At 36.8% G+C, this 19,451-nt stretch overlaps 1 protein-coding gene across 5 annotated transcripts in view; it reads left to right on the top strand.

The window, feature by feature from the left end:
- znf536 (zinc finger protein 536) overlaps positions 1-19,451 on the top strand; it is a 211,522-nt gene that overhangs the window by 51,803 nt on the left and 140,268 nt on the right. For all 5 annotated transcript variants that reach the window (XM_051115131.1, XM_051115133.1, XM_051115132.1 and 2 more), the window contains one exon: positions 17,119-17,233. The gene's annotated coding sequence lies outside the window, so the exon portion shown is untranslated. The remainder of the gene's footprint in view (positions 1-17,118; positions 17,234-19,451) is intronic.

Below are 19,451 nucleotides of genomic sequence, written 5' to 3'. Positions count from 1 at the left end.
TTGCCATATTTGCGCGGGACAGTCTCAACTGCGGCTCATGCCTCGCTTGATAAAGGCCTCTCACTCTGAAGCTCATATGACACACTGTCCCCTTTCCCAAGAGCCTCAGCCGCACTCCCTACAGTCCCCCTCCCTCCTTCCTTCTGCTTTATTCTTTTCCTCCATCCATCTCTCTCTCCTCTCTTGTCCCTCTTCTCTATACTAATGCGATATGACATCATTTATCCTCATGCATACATATTCAGCGCTCGCTCATGAGTAATCATGTACATTGGAGTAACACCCACTCCAGCAAACCGCCTCCCTTCAAAGTGACTCCGTATCATTTCAATAGTTCCACCTTGAGGGGATTCAAAGTGGGGGAACATGCGCTGGAGAGTTGAAGTGATCTAATGTTATTAACTGATCAAACTGACTCAAAGAGGAAATGGAAACTCCATAAGCCAAGAGAACATTTGTAACTCGGGTAACAGAAACAGAGCTTTTATTGGTCTTAACGCATTGTGGTTTTCTTACCTCATCATGTCAGAGACAGAAGAATTTTATCAACACCTACAGTACTGTACTTTATCAAAGGTTGTAGAAACAAACATTTGTTTCTTGTGACAATACACTTTCAATTGGAATGTAATTTCAAATAGAACTGTGCAGGCTTACTGTTACTTTCTTTTCTTGCCTTTTTGCTTAATTTCATGTTTTATTTGTTTGCCTTTTCTATCTACATTTTGTTTTACTCGTGCTATAATAAAATAAAAAATAAATAAAAATAAAATTATTAAATGTTAAAGGAGAAGTCCACTTCTAGAACAAAGAGTTTGAACTTCCAAAATGCAGTTTAAATGCAGCTTCAAACGATCCCAAATGCGGTTGTAAACAATCCCAGCCAATAAAGAAGGGTCTCATCTGGTGAAACAATTGGTTATTTTTATTAAAAAAATACAATTTAAATACTTTTTAATCTCAAATGCTCGTCTTGTCTTGCTCTGCCTGAACTGTGTATTCTGGCTCAAGACAGTTAGGGTGTATCAAAAAACTCGAATCGTATTTTCTCCCTCAACTTTAAAAATCATTTCAGAATCATCCTACATCACTGCAGAAGTACTGACCCAGTCTTTGCAAAGTGAACATGCAAAGAAGATCAAACACCCTTAACAAAAAAGGTAAAACAGCGATACAGGGCGATTTTGAAGTTGAGGGAGAACATGAGATGGGAGTTTTTTGACATACCCTAACTGTCATGAACCGGAAAAAAACAGAGTTCAGGCAAAGTAAGACAAGACGAGCGTTTGACATTAAAAAGTATAGAAATTGTATTATTTTTATGACAATAACAGATCGTTTTGGTAGATAAGACCCTTCTTTCTCGGCAGGGAACGTTTGATGACACATTTAATCTGCATTTTGAAAGTTTAAACACTATTGAAGTCCACTATATGGACAAAAATGCTGAAATGTTTTCCTCAAAAAACATAATTTCTTTATGACTGAAGAAAGAAAGACATGAACCTCTTGGATACCAAGTGGGTGAGTACATTATCTGTAAATCTTTGTTCTGGAAGTGTTCTTCTCCTTTAAAAACAATGATAATCGTAATGAATATTAAAATAGCAATACTCCATTTCAATAGTTACTATTTCAGAATGATTTATATGCATCTTAACAGAAACTATAACTGTTTTGGCATCATTTCCATCACAACTTCTTCCTTTTTTAAATTTTTTTACTGTGACAGTGTCAGCGAAGAGCATGCGAAGATTAAATATGACAATTACTGAAGAATAAAGATAATATCACTATAATTATATAACAGAATATTTATACTGTCTGTCACTACTTACAAAAATGTAATCTGTCAAATTATGAAGAAAAGTACTGTGTGTAATTAAGATACATAAAACGTTAATAAATACGTAAAAATGTCAGAATTCACAGTGAAAGTTTTTTTAATCCAAATATGTGTAGAAAGTGTCCATAGTTTTTTTCTTTTGTAAATTCACGTTCTGTGTATGTGAGTGTATATCTACAAAATATTGTACATTCACGCAGTCCGTTGTTCTGGATGTTTGTGTGGAATCTCAGAGCGTCTGCTTGTAAGGGAGGGGGGGACACACTGAGGAGCATGACAGTAATATTGTGCGGCAGACACAACTATTTCACTGGGGCTTAGAGGCCCTCCCGGATGATGTAGTCTGTCAGCGCTACACAGATCCAATCTGAACTCCGCCACCACTCTCCAATATTCACTTGGATTATGTCTCGGAATATGACTGAGCACTCCGCAGACATGGAGAAGGAGAGGAGGAGAGAGGTAGATGGAAGAGGAGAAGGAGATGAGTAATCCTCATGTGACTTTATAATGCTGTAGATGAAGTGTAGAGAGAAGGCGTACCGTGGGACGGTTTGCGGTTGACACACACGCACGCACACACATGCTTTACATTCTCTGCTTGTCATTTGCACCTGCTTATTTGGATTTAACACTTGATTTAATGTCCTAAAGCTACAGCACCACAAAAATTCAGAAACTCATACCGATGAAAGAAACTAAGAATGATGGTGAGAGGAAGAAAAATCATAACAACAGATAATTATTCAGCCTGCTGAGGAAAAATCGGAGCGAGGGGCGCAGGCATTCTGAGGGAGGACGGTAACATTCTGTTCTAGTGAGCAATTTGATGATAAAACGACAAATAGGCGCACAAACCATTGGATCAGACAGGCTAAAGAACTGATTAGAATATATCAGCACACCTCTTCTCAGCAAGCCAGCTGCTCGGAAAACATAGTCTTAGGGCATAACGTCAAGCAGAGTGAGAGTGGCTTTTGTGCGAGTCTGTTAGTGAGAGATTGACTCTTTTTAATCCATTATTCTTGGCCTTAGAAGTTCTGCACCATTCATTTCTGATAGTAGGGTAGATATTATAAACAGTGGCTTGTCACTCTGCTTAACTGCTTATAATTAACAGATCAACAGTTCAATTACGCTGGACTCGATTGCTTCTCAGTGTAATTGTTTGTATTTCCAGGACAGAAGCTATTCAAAAAAGTAAACATTTGTTCAGGTATGATTTTGCATCCTCTCGCTCTGTGAGTTTGGATATGATACTAGTTTAGCTTTTAGCAAGTCTTTATTTATCATTATGTGGGCTGTTTTTTTTTTAGTGGGTGAGGAGAATAGAGCTTTGTCATGTGCAAATGACTAAAGCAGGTTGTTGTCAGCATTCTGTGTGCACCAATCAGACTCATGAATTATATATAATAATGCATAATGCCTGTGTAAAGTATTAAGGTTCACATTAGCAACATATTTAGTGATTTTTTTTTTCTTTCAAAAAAAGGTCCATTTTTAATAGTGTATAACGATGTATGAAGGAATTCTCATGTGGAATTCTCATCTGTGTTTAGTTTAGCCTGTTTATTCTAGTCAGATTACGAATGGAACATTGTAGCGCACCTCCCATCCAATAAATCGTAATAAGCTTTGTTACTTTTGATATGAGACAAAGTCTCAGATTTCAAATTCTGTCCATTATATCACAGTATTCAAGCAATAAATACTGTATTGGGGTTTAATGTGGTTAAACAGATCAGGTTCAAGAGAAGCAGCATGCGAACTGATCATCTCCTCCGCTTTAACCAGCCACAGCATGAAATAAACATGAATGAACATCTGAAGGTATGTTAAAAGAAAGCGTACAACTTATTGAAATCCGTATCCTGTCTCATGTAATCACTTAATTAGTTTTTCAACCGCCGAAAGATGTCAAAATAACAGTTTGTAAACAATGTGACATAACATCACATTTACCTCAGAAAAAAAAAAAAAAACATTTACAGTGATCATAAACTCGTTAGTCAGCTTGAAAAATGAAGTCTAGAGAGGGGTATTTTGCTAAATATATGCACCATATAACATATTCATTGTAATCTTTTTATAGTTGTTCAATATTAAATATATTAAGTATGTTTGAATAAACCTGTCATGTTTAATGATGGCCACCATTTAAATGTTTATATTTAAAAAAATAAAATAAATAATATATTAAGTAATGATCATGTTCCATTAAGATATTTTGTAAATTCCCTACCGTAAATTTATCAAAACGTAATTTTTGATGAGTAATATGCATTGCTAAGAACTTCATTTGGACAACTTTAAAGGCGATTTTCTCAGTATTTTTATTATTTAAGTATTATTTATGTATTTTTATTCCAGATTTACAGATAGTCGTATCTCTGCCAAATATCGTCTTATTGTCCCAAATATTAACCATTATGACTGGTTTTGTGGTCCAGGGTCACATTTAAAAAAAAAAATCACTGAGTGTAATATACAAATCAGTTAATTTTATATCCAAAATAATCAATATTGAATAAAAGCGGAAATTGATTTGAATCACAAGCTTGTGCATCAGAATCAAATCTTCTGTGCCAGCCTGTAGCCATACACTTTTAAAAATTTATTATTATCTGTGAAAACTTTTCATTCTGCAAAAGGTTCGTTACATTGGAAAACAATTCTTTAGATTACCAAAATGTTCTTCACACTAATAAAAAAAAAAAAGGTTCTTTTAAGAACTGTTCACTTAAAGGTTCTTTGGGGAACCAAAACTGGTTCTTCTATGGCATTGCTGTGAAAACCCCCTTTTTAAGTAGTGTACAATGTTACAGAACTAAACGTTCACATACTTGTTCTTGAACAAAACACCATAACCAAATGTGAGGATGTTTAGCTTGTAAAATATTATTTAAAGTGTTCTAATTATAGCTCCGCTATTCAGGGAGACTAAAGCTAACACCTAAAAGGAATCAAATAATTTTCTTTCTTTACTGGCTCTCATAGCCGCTTCATCCCAACCTGCTCCTCAGCTCTTTCACAGCCAACAGCTGGACTCCTATTCCAGCCTTGAGACCCCCCTCCACGGCTAATGTGTTGGTTCATGGTGCTAGTGTTACTGAGAGGGTGAGTGAGTGAGTGACAGAGAGATAAAAAGATGGAGAATTTACCATTTGTAAGTTAAACCCATTCCAGGCTTGCCCCAGTTTAAATTACACTGTTTTTCTTTTTTGATTTCCATTTTGCGCATAATGCTCTCTCTCAGCATGTTTTAAGTTATATTATTAGCGGGTCTCTGGAGAGTTTCCCCCCTCGTTTTTGGGGTGGGATTCTAGGCTCTGGATGCATTAGCTCTCCGTAATTGGCGAATGATCATGGGATGGAGTGTGGATGGAGAGAGAGCTCACAGCACGCACACCCACACACACACACGCGCACGCTCGTCTCGGCTCGGCGCTGTACGGCCGCGATACTGGAAGTCAGCGAGGGCCCTATCCGTCAAAGCCTAATGCTCGGCCCTAATACACTTTAATAGCTTCCTCCGCTGTCTCCGATCCCTCTTCAGCATTGATCTGAAATCATCTTTCTTATTCCTTTTTCGGGGGGCTTCGCAGACTTTCGCAGCATTTATTGCTGTCACCTGTCTCGTGTGCTCAGATTAATACGGACCGATAGGGGTAGGTTGGGGAAGGAAGCCATTTATTAGCGTTTCGGATGTGTGTTCGGCAAAAGGCTGGAGACTTGGCTGAGCCGCCGCGCCGTTTGAAGAGCGGGCCCGTTTGAGCCCAGGATCCGTCACATGAATGTGTAAAATACCCGACGCCCGCGCAGGCTGTCACACAAAGGGCTATCACCCTATTATTCAAGAGCAGCCATGGAGCCAGGCCAGAGTAGAGTGTTTCTGGGGGGAAGGGAAAAATCGGCTTGATTGTGATTTGCCATTTATAATTGGCCAACGATGTGAAATGGTCGGCAGCCAGACTTTTTTAAAAAGGCAATCTGCGGCGGTGGAGGGGCCGATGGTTCGCTAATGACAGCTAGCGCGATACGCCTTGGGAACAGAATGGTGCTCGTGTAAGGGTAGGGAACACAAATATGTTTATCTGTAGTCAGCGATGTTTGCATGACTCAAATGGCATTGTCTATTGATTTCTTTTTCCAAAACATCGGCGACACAATGGAGCCCAAATACAGAAGCAAAAGCGAAACATTGTCGCCATTGGAAAACAAACAAACCGAACCCATCTTTAATTCCAGAGTCCCGCCGCTTATTAAAGGAGTTACGCAGCTCGTTTTGGCCTTTGTTTGTGCCTGTAATCTTAAAGGGAATACTTCCGCCCGACGCTTTTTCCGCCCCTGGTCTGGGGACAGGATGACAGAGTTCAAGGCTGATACTCCTGTTGGCAGTGAGGCATGGCAGACGATTTCTCGAGGGGGTCTGCCTCCACATTGTGAGCTCAACAAAAGATAGTATTTGATAAAGGTCCCCCTCCCCAAAAGCCCCCATAAATAATGAAAAGTTAATGAAGAGGTAACTTAATGATGTAATGAATATGGCAGCGCAAGGTCAAACAGAACTGTCGTGGGTTGGGTGGGCATGTGAAGCGCGTGCTCGCCTGTGTGTGTTTGCGAGAGTGTGTGTGCGTGTGCAGTTTTAATGAATGTTTTGTCACAGGAAGTGTGATAATGTTTAATTAGTTTCATGTGTGTGCGCCGTGTTATACGATTCTTAGATGGCCTACTCTCGTAGACCGCGCGTGTGTGTGTGTGTTGTGGGTCGCTCGACAGAAGAAAGATGAGAATGCGAGCAGTTTGAGGGAGTGTTTTTCACAAGTGTACACCTGTGTGTGTTTATGCAAGGGAGAGTGCTTATGAAACCCTTCTGTTTTGGACAGTTTGTTTGGTAGTGTACTGTACGCGCGCTGGTCTGGCGGTGGGGTGGGGTCTGGGCTGGCAATTAAAATATTGAGAATGTTTGAATAATATGTTGGGTCCAGGTGCAGTCGATAGGGCACACGAGCATTAGTGTGACCTGGACGTTTACCTCAAGCATGTATTTTCAACACTGCTATTTGTTATTAGACAAACAGTAATCAGCGTGTGAACTCAACACCACTGAGTTTTCTTGTCGAGGTGGTTCTGGTTTCAGTGTGTTGTCCTGGTGTGTAAAGTGCCTAGTCGGCAGCAGGCAGGTAAGCACTTCGATCTGTTTCTCCTGGACTGAGGTGAGGGACTGTCATGCCGGTGGTCTCAGCTTCAGCTCTGACACCTGGCTCGATCCCTTAGATAATAGACGGAGTGTGGGGTAAAGTAGTAGAGAGATGCCAGTTGGCCTATAGCGACTGGTGTATGTACGTTGAACTGAACTGTGCATTCAGCCAGCATGAGTTTGAATTCAGCTTGTGACATTTCCTGTTTATTGTTCCTTTTCCTCTCTCCAGTTAACTGGCAACAAGATGAAAATAAAAAATAAAATAAAATAAAATAATAAAAATAAATGTATACTTATACTTAAATTAATATATTTTTTTATGTTTTATTTTTAAGGATTGATCAAAAGTGACTGCAACGACATTTCTAATGTCTTTTATAATGACATTTAAAAATATTTCTATTTCAAACAAATGCTGTTCTTTTGAACTACTTATTAATGAATGCATGAGATTGAATTCAGCTTGTGACATTTTGTGTTCCCTCATTTCTTTTCCTCTCTCCAGTTGTATAACTGACAGGATGAAAATAAAATAAAATAAAACATTTATGTTTATATATTTATTTCTATATTTATTCATAAATATATATATATATATATATATATATATATATATACCTTTTAAGGATTGATTTAAAAAGACATTTGTAATGTATATAATGTAAATAAACATGAAATTCATATATATATATATATATATATATATATATATATACCCTTTAAGGATTGATTTAAAAAGACATTTGTAATGTCTTTTATAATGAAATATAAAAATATTTATATTTCAAATAAATGCTGTGCTTTTGCTGTAGTTTTTATTAATTAAAGCATGAGACTGAATTCGGCGTTACCTGTTCCCTTATTCCTTTTCCTCTCTTTAGTTAAATAAAAATAAAAAAATAAAAAATAAAAATAAAATAAAATAAAATAACATAAAATAGTGATTATACTTATATGAAATTATTATTTTAATTATATATTTTTTTACCTTCTAAAGGATTGATCAAAATGACTGCAAAGACATTTATAATATATTTTATAATGAAATATAAAAATATTTCTATTTTAAGTAAGTGCTGTTGTTTTTAACTTTATATTAATTAAAGAATCCTGAAAAAGTTTCCACAAAAAATAAATACATAAATAAATAAAGCAACAAAGCTGTTTTCAACATTAATAATAATAATAATAATATTATTATTATTATTATTATTATTATTATAACAAATATTTCTTGGATGCCAAATTAACATTTTAAAATAATGTATGAAGGATCATGTGACACTGAAGACTGCAGAAATGACTGCTGAAAATGAATCTTTGCAATCACAAGAATTATTTAAATTAATAAAATTAAAATTTGAAATAGAAAACTTTCTTTCTTTCTTTCTTTCTTTCTTTCTTTCTTTCTTTCTTTCTTTCTTTCCTTTTAATGGTAATAATATTTCACAATTTTATAACATTTCATTAGTCCACCCCTTGTAATTTCAGCAAAAATGCGAAAACAGCAAGAATATGAGTGATACTTTGGTCTTGGAGCTTAGTCTTTTGAAACGTCATGTTTAATATTATGGTTATGATGAATATGACATTAATATTTTAATGATCTTAATAATTATTTTTCATACTACGTAATGTAAACCAATCCACTGATATCAGTGATAAAATCCTCCTATGATGTAGACGTCATGGCTAAGTATTAGATCAGAGCTCAGACAGCAGATGCTTGGCCGGCGCTTTCATATGCAGTCAGAGAAATCAAAGTCTAAAAACAAGACCGGACTCACACAAGGGACCCTAGCGATGGGTCAGTGAGTTTTTTATCTGTGTCTCCTGAAACATTTACAGTTCCCCGACAGCTCTAGCGCTGGCCAGACGTGATTTGTAGTTCATGTGCAGATGTGTTGCTGAGAGACGTTTTAATGTGACGGGCGAGACGCTCCTCAGTCTGTCTCTGCGGGTTTATGGAGGAGCTCCACGTCTGCGTCTCAATCTCTGAGACCTCCCCCCGTGCTCCCAGACTCCCTATCTCTTCGCTTAACAAGCCTGAGGTCATGAAGAAATGGCACAGTGCCCCACTTAACCCAAGGTCAGGTCCCTGAGCTGATTCGCCGTACGCTGTCGTAAGAGCCTGACAATAAAAGCAGGGATGGATTCGCTCGCTCTCGTGTTAACCCGAATTGGTTTGCTTGCTTTTTTACTGTCCGTCTCCTGACAGCTATAGGCGGACAGGTAACAATCATCCTAAAGTTTAACAGTGTACAGTATAGGGGAAAGAATTACAGCATGCGGACTGAACGAGAGGAGCAGAGAGTCTATGCTGTGGCCGTGGTGGCTATGAGGAATGTCTTTAAAGTGAAATCATTTCCTTTTCTTAATCAAAAGATGACAGACCTCTGAAGTCCCATCTGCACGCCACTGCACAGCCTGGAGCCGCTCTGAACGGGCAAGGCGATGAAGCGATATCATGCTTTGAGGTTACGGGTTGGGGTTTCCAGGGCTTCTCTTGAGGTAATTCCCACTCTTTGGCGTAAAAGAATAAAATCGTTATACTAGGTTAATAGCGTGCGCCAGCACTAGTCTTGCCGCCGGGACGTGCAATGCTCTCATGTTTCAGTGGGGAAACAGAGCAGCCGGTTTGACGGACAGATTAAGGGAGGCCTGTGGACCTTTACCATATGTCGAAGTGTGGTTAGCTCACAGATTGTCGCGTCCATCTCAGCCTTCCCACCTCATCACCCTGGAGGCTTGAGCATGAGGTTTATTAAGTGTGAATGGTGTGGTCGGGGTGGCGCGTGCCTCAGGAGCTCTGTTGTCTCGTGCGCTCCGAGAAAGCACCTGTGTAACAATGAAAGTCTTAAAATGTTTGTGGTGGCACAGGGCACATCATTGAGGAGAAGGCATTGTTAAAACACATCTGCTCTGCCATCTGATCTGGCTCAGTGTCGTGTCTTCAAGGCCATATTTCATTTCTGCCTTTAACAATGTAGAGCCCACCAGGGGTACGTGCGCCCCAGGGGACACTTAATCAGGTTCCAGTGGGGTACTTGAAAAGAGTTTTAGACTTTAGTTATACACCTGCATGTTTGGTACCAGTTGTAAATTGTATTTAAAAATTTGACAAATTGGTTATATTTTATACTTGCAGAGCTTCTGCTGTTTTTAAATTCCATTGTAAAAGGAGTGCAAATGCCTTATTTTACTTTTCTTTAAACTTTTTTAAACGTTCCATCTGAATTTCCTTTATATATAAATTTATTATTATTTTTAGATGTATTTTTGGCCGTTTTTGCCTTTATTATGACAGGACAGTAATGAAGCGAATTGGGAAAGAGAGGCGGGGTGGGGGGGTGGCGTGATCGGGAAAGGTCCGCAAACCAGGACTCAAACTTGGGATGCCTCAAGCGCTACGCACTGCCCACGAAGCTGTTGGCACCGACTCGTTTCAATCATTTTATAATAATAATAATAATAAAAATAATATGCATTTTTCTTATTTATACATTATAATAAGAATTATTATTATTATTATTAGTAGTAGTAGTAGTAGTATTATAAAAGTAATATATTGAGCATGCCATAATAATGGCCTAATAATAAATGTATATTATAATGAATATAATAATAATAATAATAATAATAATAATAATAATAATATTATTATTATTATTATTATTATTATTATTATTATTATTATTGTTAATAATAATAATAATAATAATATTAATATTAATATTAATATTAAAGTTATATTTTTAGTATGCAGTAACACTGGCATAATAATAATAATAATAATAATAATAATAATAATAATTATTATTATTATTATTATTATTATTATTATATTTTTAGTATGCAGTGGCATAATAAAAATAATGATAATATATTAACTTTTTATAATTATACCTATTATTGTTGTTGTTAAAGTTAAAGTTATATTTTTAGTGTGCAGTAGCAATGGCATAATAATAATAATAATAATAATAATAATAATAGTAATAATAATAATACAAATTTATTATTAAATTTATATTTTAGTATGCAGTAACAATGGGATAATAATAATAATAATAATAATAATAATAATAATAATAATAATAATAATATATTAATATTATTATTATTATTGCTATTATTAGTATTATTATTATTAAGGTTACATTTTAGTATGCAGTAACAATAGCATAATAATAAGAAGAATATGCATTATTATTATTATTATTATTATCATTATTATTATTATTATTATTATTATTATTATTATTATTATTATTATTATTAATAATAATAATAGTTATATTTTAATATGCGGTAATAATGGCCTAATAATAAATACCTGTATAATGAAATATAAATATGAGTTAAAAGGAGCCCATTTTTTTGGTAAGAAAGGGCTGCAGGGTTGCATGACGGAAAAAAACTTTATTAATGCATCAAACTACATTTCTGGTAACAAGGCTGCATTTAGCAATTCCTCCGTCATTCTTATTCACATGTTCCATTGCAATAAATATATTGGACAGTCTGACGTGTGTACTTCTGCAACAAAAATTTACAAAAAAAAATCAAAATAACAAAGCGAAGGCCTCAAGCAGAGAAATTAAACAACTCAGACTGCTTGCACATAAATAGTTGAATCTTTGCTTCATAAATCAGGTGCTGAGCGCTCATTTGGCTTGAGCGAGGCCTTCAGGTTCACACTTGGCCCTGTGTAAACATGTTTTCTAGTCAGTCCTCCCCAAGAGTGATTCATCCACAGAGCCGTAATCAAAAACAATAACCATTGGAAAGCGTAAACGTTTCAGAGCGTCGCTGAGAAGTATGAAATAATAATCTGTGTGTGGCCTGGCGAATGCTGAGAATGCAAACATTTCACAATAAAGTTGTTTAAATAGAGACCTTGGCATCGATGACTAAGAGATAGGACATGCTGCGTTAATTACACCCGCTCATAAAAATAAACCACCGGTTTAAAATATGACTCTCCATACTACGGGATTTAACCTATTAAACGGCAGTGAGGTGTGTTGCTCAGATGTGAAGGAAGGCTCTATTGTTTAGAGTAAAAACACAACAAGCTCACAAGGAGATAAAGAGAGAGAGAGAGACAGAAAAAAGCCCAAATAGCTGTACAATCAACAAAGGAACCGAGTGTTTACTCTGAACTTAAAGACTTTTGAATTATTCCCCGCCATTGTGTGGCATTAGGACGAGAAAACAGCCCGGCTAAGTGCACGTTTATTATTTTTAAACCGTGTGAAAAGTAATATGCTTTAAGGAGCCAGCAGATGTATTGGTAGAGCTATAGAGGGCCCACACATAAAGTTTGAAGTGAGTTAAGTTTCATCAGCGGATGGCGAGAAATGGATTATTTTCCTTGAGCGTGGACTTAAGTTTTAAAGTTCACTGCCGGGTGGCCCATTCCTATTATCCATGTTAACATAAGAATAGCGGATGGGGAGGAGGCAGGGCTAGAGAGAGAGAGACACAAAGTTTCGGAGTCAAAGAGACCTACGAGTTTCTGGGGGTTACTGCTTCGATTGAACCGTTGTTATCCGCTCAGAATGGCGTATTTTACTTCTCACTTTTACTAATGACGTCCCACGTTTCGGTGTAGCGGCATATCAGGCGTGTCTTGGCGCTCCTCGACGTCTGAGCCCAACCGGCTTTTGTGGGCCACACGACAAACACACGTTCCCTGCTTAGACGGCTGGCTAGAGAACAAGGAAGCCGGTCACAGAAGCGGCGCGCTCCGGCTAATCACGTTACACTGTTTTTGCTTCACATTACACTTAGTTTACCCCTGAAACGGAGTCAAGGGAACCATGACAACTCTTCAGTCTGAGAAGAGGCATGCCGTTATGAATAAATGTTTGTATACATTTTTTGTGGATCTTGGAGTGTGCACATGGCGAACGGACTGCGCTTAAAGACATCTGGATGCGATGAAATAGAATTTGTTTAAACAAAATGAAGCCCCTCTCTCTCCACCTGGAAAGCCACCCAGAGCGCACGCTGCTCATCACTGCATACTTGTGCAGTGATTTTAATAGGACTGTATTGACAGATATTTCACTACAGCAGTATGAAGGCTTTTGAAAATGCGTGATGACTTTCACAGCTTTCACTGAAAGAGTCAACATGAATGCCACGACTTTACACATCCTGGAATTGAGGGGGAAAATGGTGGTGCACTTATTCCATAGGGCTTTAACGAATTCAAAACAGGATATGCTGTAATTATGAATATTAGTATTATTAGTAATAGTAATAATAATAATAATAAACAGCATATCTTGTTTCAGTGTTTGAGTATCTGTTTACTTCTTGTTCTTGGTCTTTTTCTTCCTCTTCTTCTGCATAAGTTAAAAAGTTTAATGCATTTCTTAAAATATTAAATAAACTATATAAATTAATAATGTTCATTATTAGTAGTAGTAGTAGTAGTAGAATTGAACACAAGCACATAAGCTGCATAGTTTAAAGCATTTCTTAAAATATAAAAAATTGGATAATAGAAATTAATAATATTAATCTTCCTCCTCCTCCTCATTATTATTATTATTATTATTATTATTATTCAACACAAGTACATAGATGCATTTCTTAAAATGTTAAATAAATTAATATTACAAATTAATAAAAATAATCTTCCTCATTATTATTATTATGACTGAACATGAACACATAAACTGCATAGCTTATTGCATTTCTTAAAATATTAAATAAAATAATAATATAAATTAATAATAATTATCTTCCTCATTATTATTATTATTATTCAACACGAACACAAAAGCTGCATAGTTTGGTGCATTTCTTAAAATATTAAATAAATTAATAATATAAATTAATAGTAATTATCTTCCTCATTATTATTATTGAACACAAGTACATAAGCTGAACAGTTTAATGCATTTTTTTAAAATACTAAATAAATTAATAATATGAAATAATAAGAATATTTCTCATTATTATTATTATTATTAATATTATTATTATTGAACACAAGTACATAAGCTAAACAGTTTAATGCATTTTTTAAAATACTAAATAAATTAATAATATGAAATAATAAGAATATTTCTCATTATTATTATTAGTAGTAGTAGTAGTAGTAGTAGTAGTATTGAACATGAGTACATAAGCTACAGTTTGATCCAAAATATTAAATAAATGAATAATGCAAATTAATAATAATATTCGTCCTTACATTATTATTATTATTATTATTATTATTATTATTATTATTATTATTATTATTATTATTATTATTATTTATTATTATTATTATTATTATTATTTTTTTTTTTTTTATGTAATATTTTGAGACATCCATGTAAAACCATTTTCTGACTTCAGATATTTAAAATTCTGGAGTTATTTGCATGTACTAAATAATATAATAATCTCTGTGAAAAGCTTAAAATGTAAAAAAGAAATAAAAGACGTCAGCTATATTTACGGCTAACGGAACTCTAATGAAACTTTTTTTGTTTTGTTTTGCACTTAATGCTTAATGATTCTTTCAGCTGCATCAGCCAGGCTTAACATAATAATAAATAAATAATAAACCATCTAAATGTAAAAATACTCCTCTGTGGCGATCTATGGGATATTAATCAGCATGCTTAATGAGCAACTGCTAATAAAGGGGCCGGACAAAAAGCTATGTGCATATGAGAGAGACACCTATGGATTGATCAGCCTCTTAATTCTATTTTAACAAATAGTCCAGGAGTCTTGGACTCGGCGACGCGGGAACATGCCTAGGATAATAAGCATCATGGAAGCTAATCAGATCTCTAAGAGGAATTGATTGTTGGTTTTGCAGAAAGAGCAGAAGAAGCCTTGACAATAAGCTGAAATTTAAGTGTTAATTTTTATGCTAATCTTCCAGCAATCTCCACGTGATGCAATTTGCTCCCCTGCTCCGCAGATATGAAATTGTCCCGCTCACAGAGAAAATGTCAGCTTGCCAGACCCTGAAAGCTTGTAATTTATTAGGTATGTTTCTATTAGTATGTGTCACACTTGTTAGCCAGCCTCTCTCTCTCTCTCTTTCTCTCGTGCACACTTGTGCACATGCAAACTGGAGCGCTCCATGTGTGTGCCGCTCAGCCCGCGGCCTTAAAGAGCGTCTCAGCTCACTGGCTGTAGCACCAGGGCATTAATGTATTATCATATATCGGGTGGTCCTTGCCCTGTGGACAAAAGGCTGTTTAATACAATTTAATGACATTCCCGAGCAGGAGGGAGAAAGGGGGGAAAGAAAGGGCAAAGCCCAGATTAAATTAGCATTTGTGGTTCTTATAGTTCACCCATGCAAAACTTAGCAACAGAAGCGCTATGACTCCACCCCTACGCCCCCCGTTTCTTTTTTTTTTTGCGTTGTCTCCAGCGATGGCATAGCACGGGAGTTAAAGCAAGAGTTGAGAAGGATAAACTGAACACAACACCGGTTGCAGCTCATAACCTGTCAGCGACGCTCATGTTTCCCAAAGGCCACAGCCTGATTGATTTTCTACGTGGCGCGGTGATGTCATCCATAAGAGACGCGAGGAGCTGACAGCCGACGCGTTTCGGCATCTCCGTGGCCGTTTACCGACACGGCTTTCTTTGTCTTCATCTGTCTCTGCCTCACTTTACACATCTCTATCTCTCCTCTTTCCGTCTCTCAAGCACACACCCTCCCCTCATTTCCTCCCTGTTTGTGTTGTGTAAGGAAGCCAGTGCCGGGCATCCAGTGTTACACTCAGCATACTCGGTGTAGAAGGTTTGGATGCAATTCACATATAGGTCAATTAAATGCGCCAACATCTGCTCTCTTCTAACCATTTGCATACAGTATTCATATGTTAATGATGTCCCTTGTTTTGTGTGTGTATGTTTGTGTGTGTGTTTTTCACTTCCTCCCCTCCTCCCTGTCTCTTTGTAAAAAAAAAAAAAAAAAAATCAGATAGAAAATTTTTGGATTCGAACCGCTTCATGTGGCGACTCCAAACCGGATAGTGCCGTCCTATTTTTATTTCCTTTCCCTCTTTCTCTCTCTCTCTCTCTCTTGCGCTGAAAGCAGAAACTCCTTTACTGCGAGCGGCGGGCTTGTTCAGCTGCCATTGGCCCTGATTTGAACAAGAATCCTTCCACTGTAGCTGCAAAGGAAGTCCTTGCCTTTGGAAAGCAGCTTAACGCCTTATAAATCAGTGATGAGGCAGATGGACCAGCGATAATCTATTTAGAATGCCTCACAGCAAATATTGTCGTACAGATGATTAGAGATTGAGCTATTTTAACTCGGCCTTCTCCGCCCTCTCAGCAAATCTTCTGCTTCTGTGAATGATTTAAATTGGAGAGTTTCTTCTTTTCCCCCTGCTTTTCCTCCCCGAGTCTATCGGCGCTTTCGAAACGCTCGCGCGGGGGAAACGAAGTGGTGAAGTGTACGTGTTTTACGCCGCCATTTTCTTGGCAGGCTTCAATGGCGTGCCGCGGAACAAAGAGAGCAGGGAGATGGGCCCGAGCCAACAGGCTAATGACAAAACGCACGCTTCTTAACCCAATATTAGTAGGGGGACGCGGCAGGAGCGCGGCTGTACGTGAGGGCTGGAGCCGCACCGGAGGCCCCCCGTTCGTTTCGCTTTGGTGGTCGATAGGTCCCGATTTAGCACGAGGCCACTGAAGACGGGCTGGACGATGGATGGGCAGAGAGAAAGAGAGAGAGAGAGGGAGGGAGGGAGGGCGGAGTGCGAAAATGAAGTGGAGGTTGTCAGATGTGGCAGCTGCTTGGAATCCTGATAAATATAAGTCCTTATTGATCGGCTGAAAATGAAAGATCCCAGAGTGGCGTGCAGTATTTAGCTTCTTGTCTGCCGAGCGCGTCAGCGGTGGCCTTGCCTCGCTGGGATAGATTTTCAGTGGCGCTCTGAGCCACGGCTTTGATTTCATCTTTAACCTTTTTCGGCTGCTTTTCCTTGACCTCTGCGCCACTGCTGTGATTCAGTGAATTTGTTACATTTGGCCTGACATCCTCTCTCTCTCTCTCTCTCTCCCTCTCTTTCTTTCTTGCTGACAGAGTGAAGACTCATCGCCGCTGTCATCGCTTGTTGCCGTACAGACTCAGTGGCGGGGTGAGTCACGGTCTCTTCAACCTGACGGGCCCCGGACCAGTATGCAGTTAGAGTGATCAGGTAAGCGAACGTTCACCTCGCGACTGTAGTTGTAACCTGACACCGCTCCCGGACCGGATACGGGACGTACGTTTAGCTCGCTGATCCCAGATCTGTGCGCTCGAGCGGTCCTTAGATAAGACGTGAAGCATGCTCACTTACCCGCTGGTCTCAAATCATCAGTGTCAGGATGAGATTAACTGATCCCAGAGTCTGATCCCTAACAGACAGTCCATTTGAAGTGGCACGTTTTGTGCTGAACGCTTGTAATCTTCTCCTGCGATGTGTCTTTAAGCCGAACACCTAAATGACATATAAAAGCCCAATTTAGAGCAATTGCTTCTCCAATTTGCTCTTCTATCTGGTTCCAGCCTTTTCAATGACATGTTTTATATGTGGCCATCATGATTTTTTCTTTCTTAAAGATCTCAGTACATATAAAAGATATACAATAGATAGAGGAGACTAGAGCTAGTAACTAGAAGATTTTGAGATAAAAGTCTGATTACATGTGTATTTTCTCTAGAAGTAGTTTGTATGTCAGTTTCATCAAATCCAATTATTTTTGTACATTTTATTATCTACATTTACAAAATGACAGAAACAATATGTGACCCTGGACCACAAAACCAGTCATAAGGGTCATATAAATAAGCTTTCCATTGACTTATGGTTTGTTAGGATAGGAAAATATTTGGCCGAGATACAACTATTTGAAAATTTGGAATCTGAGGGTGCAAAAAAATCAAAATATTGAGATTTTGTTGTCCAAATTAAGTTCTTAGCAATACATGTTACTAATCAAAAATTAAGTTTTGATATATCTACAGTTGGAAATGTACAAAATATCTTCACAGAACACAATCTTTACTTAATATCCTAATGATTTTTGGCATAAAAGAATAATCTGTCATTTTTACCCATACAGTGTATTGTTGGCTATTGCTACAAATATACCCGTGCTATTTAAGAATGATTTTGTGGTCCAGGGTCACATATAACATAGGGCCTACAATCCCTTTACTTTTTTTTAAGACACATTAAATTTGATCGAAAGTGACAGTGAAAATATTTACAAAATATTTCACATAAATGCATTTGAACTTTCTATTCATCAAAGAATCCTGAAAAAGTGTATTACAGTTTTCACAAAAATGTTAAGCGGCACAAGAGCACTATATTTCAATGATTTCTGAAGGATTATGTGACACTGAAGGAATAATGACTGCTTTGCCATCACAGGAATAAATGACATTTCAAAACTTATTATATAAAACTATTTTTAAAGGTAACACTTTCTATGAAGCCCATATTTATAATGCATTATAAGGGTATTCATCATAATGACTGCATAATGCATTATGAAAAAACTTAGAATATGTTGTAGCATTTAATGAATATTCATAAGAACAGTTTATAACAGTTAACAGTTTATATGTACATTGTTATAATATTTACTTGTGTTTATAGCTTTTAAAAGTATGATGATTTATAACATACAGTGAACACGCTGCATCTACTTGAGTTACAATGGCTTATATTTCTCGTAGTTATAATGTGTTGTAAGTCTCATATCTTGCCAAGTTACTTAAAGCAGTAATATTTTTTTTTTTCCTCAACCACAGATATCAGATACCAGATCAGATGAATGTGTAATATGACACATTTGCTTTGACCTATTTTTATTTTAATATCAGTTTGATTATTTTGATGGTACCCTTTGAACAGCTGTTGATAAGTAACTCTGCAATGACATGTCAACCAGCAGTCATTAGAGTATTAGTATGACTGCTAAATATATTCTAACACTTTATTTTAATGGTTCCCCAGCAGACATACTGACTATAAGTAATTTTCAAGTACATGATCATTCCACCTACCCTAACCTTAGCCTTAGTCTACTAATACTCTAAGCAGAGTTAGTTGACATGTAGTTGCTTAGAGTCAATAGACAACGGGGACCACCAAAATAAAATGAAACCTAATATGTATATAAACATTGCATTTTTTCAGTTAAAAGTATTAACTAACTCACATCAACATTAACATTAGCCCTTTCATGGAAACACTCAAATAACACCCAACACCTAACCTAAAGATGTAGTAAGACACTGTGCTGATCTTAAACAATGTCAAAATATGATATAGTCCATTATAAATGAAGTAGATTTAATATGGTGTTCATTGTGTGTTATAAATAATTACGCTCCTAAAAGTTATAACCACAAATGCGTAAGTA

Source organism: Labeo rohita, chromosome 7, assembly GCF_022985175.1.
Source record: "Labeo rohita strain BAU-BD-2019 chromosome 7, IGBB_LRoh.1.0, whole genome shotgun sequence".
NCBI classification, from domain to species: domain Eukaryota; kingdom Metazoa; phylum Chordata; class Actinopteri; order Cypriniformes; family Cyprinidae; genus Labeo; species Labeo rohita.
The sequence above is the reverse complement of the archived record's forward strand: the minus strand, read 5'-3'. Positions and strand labels throughout refer to the sequence as shown.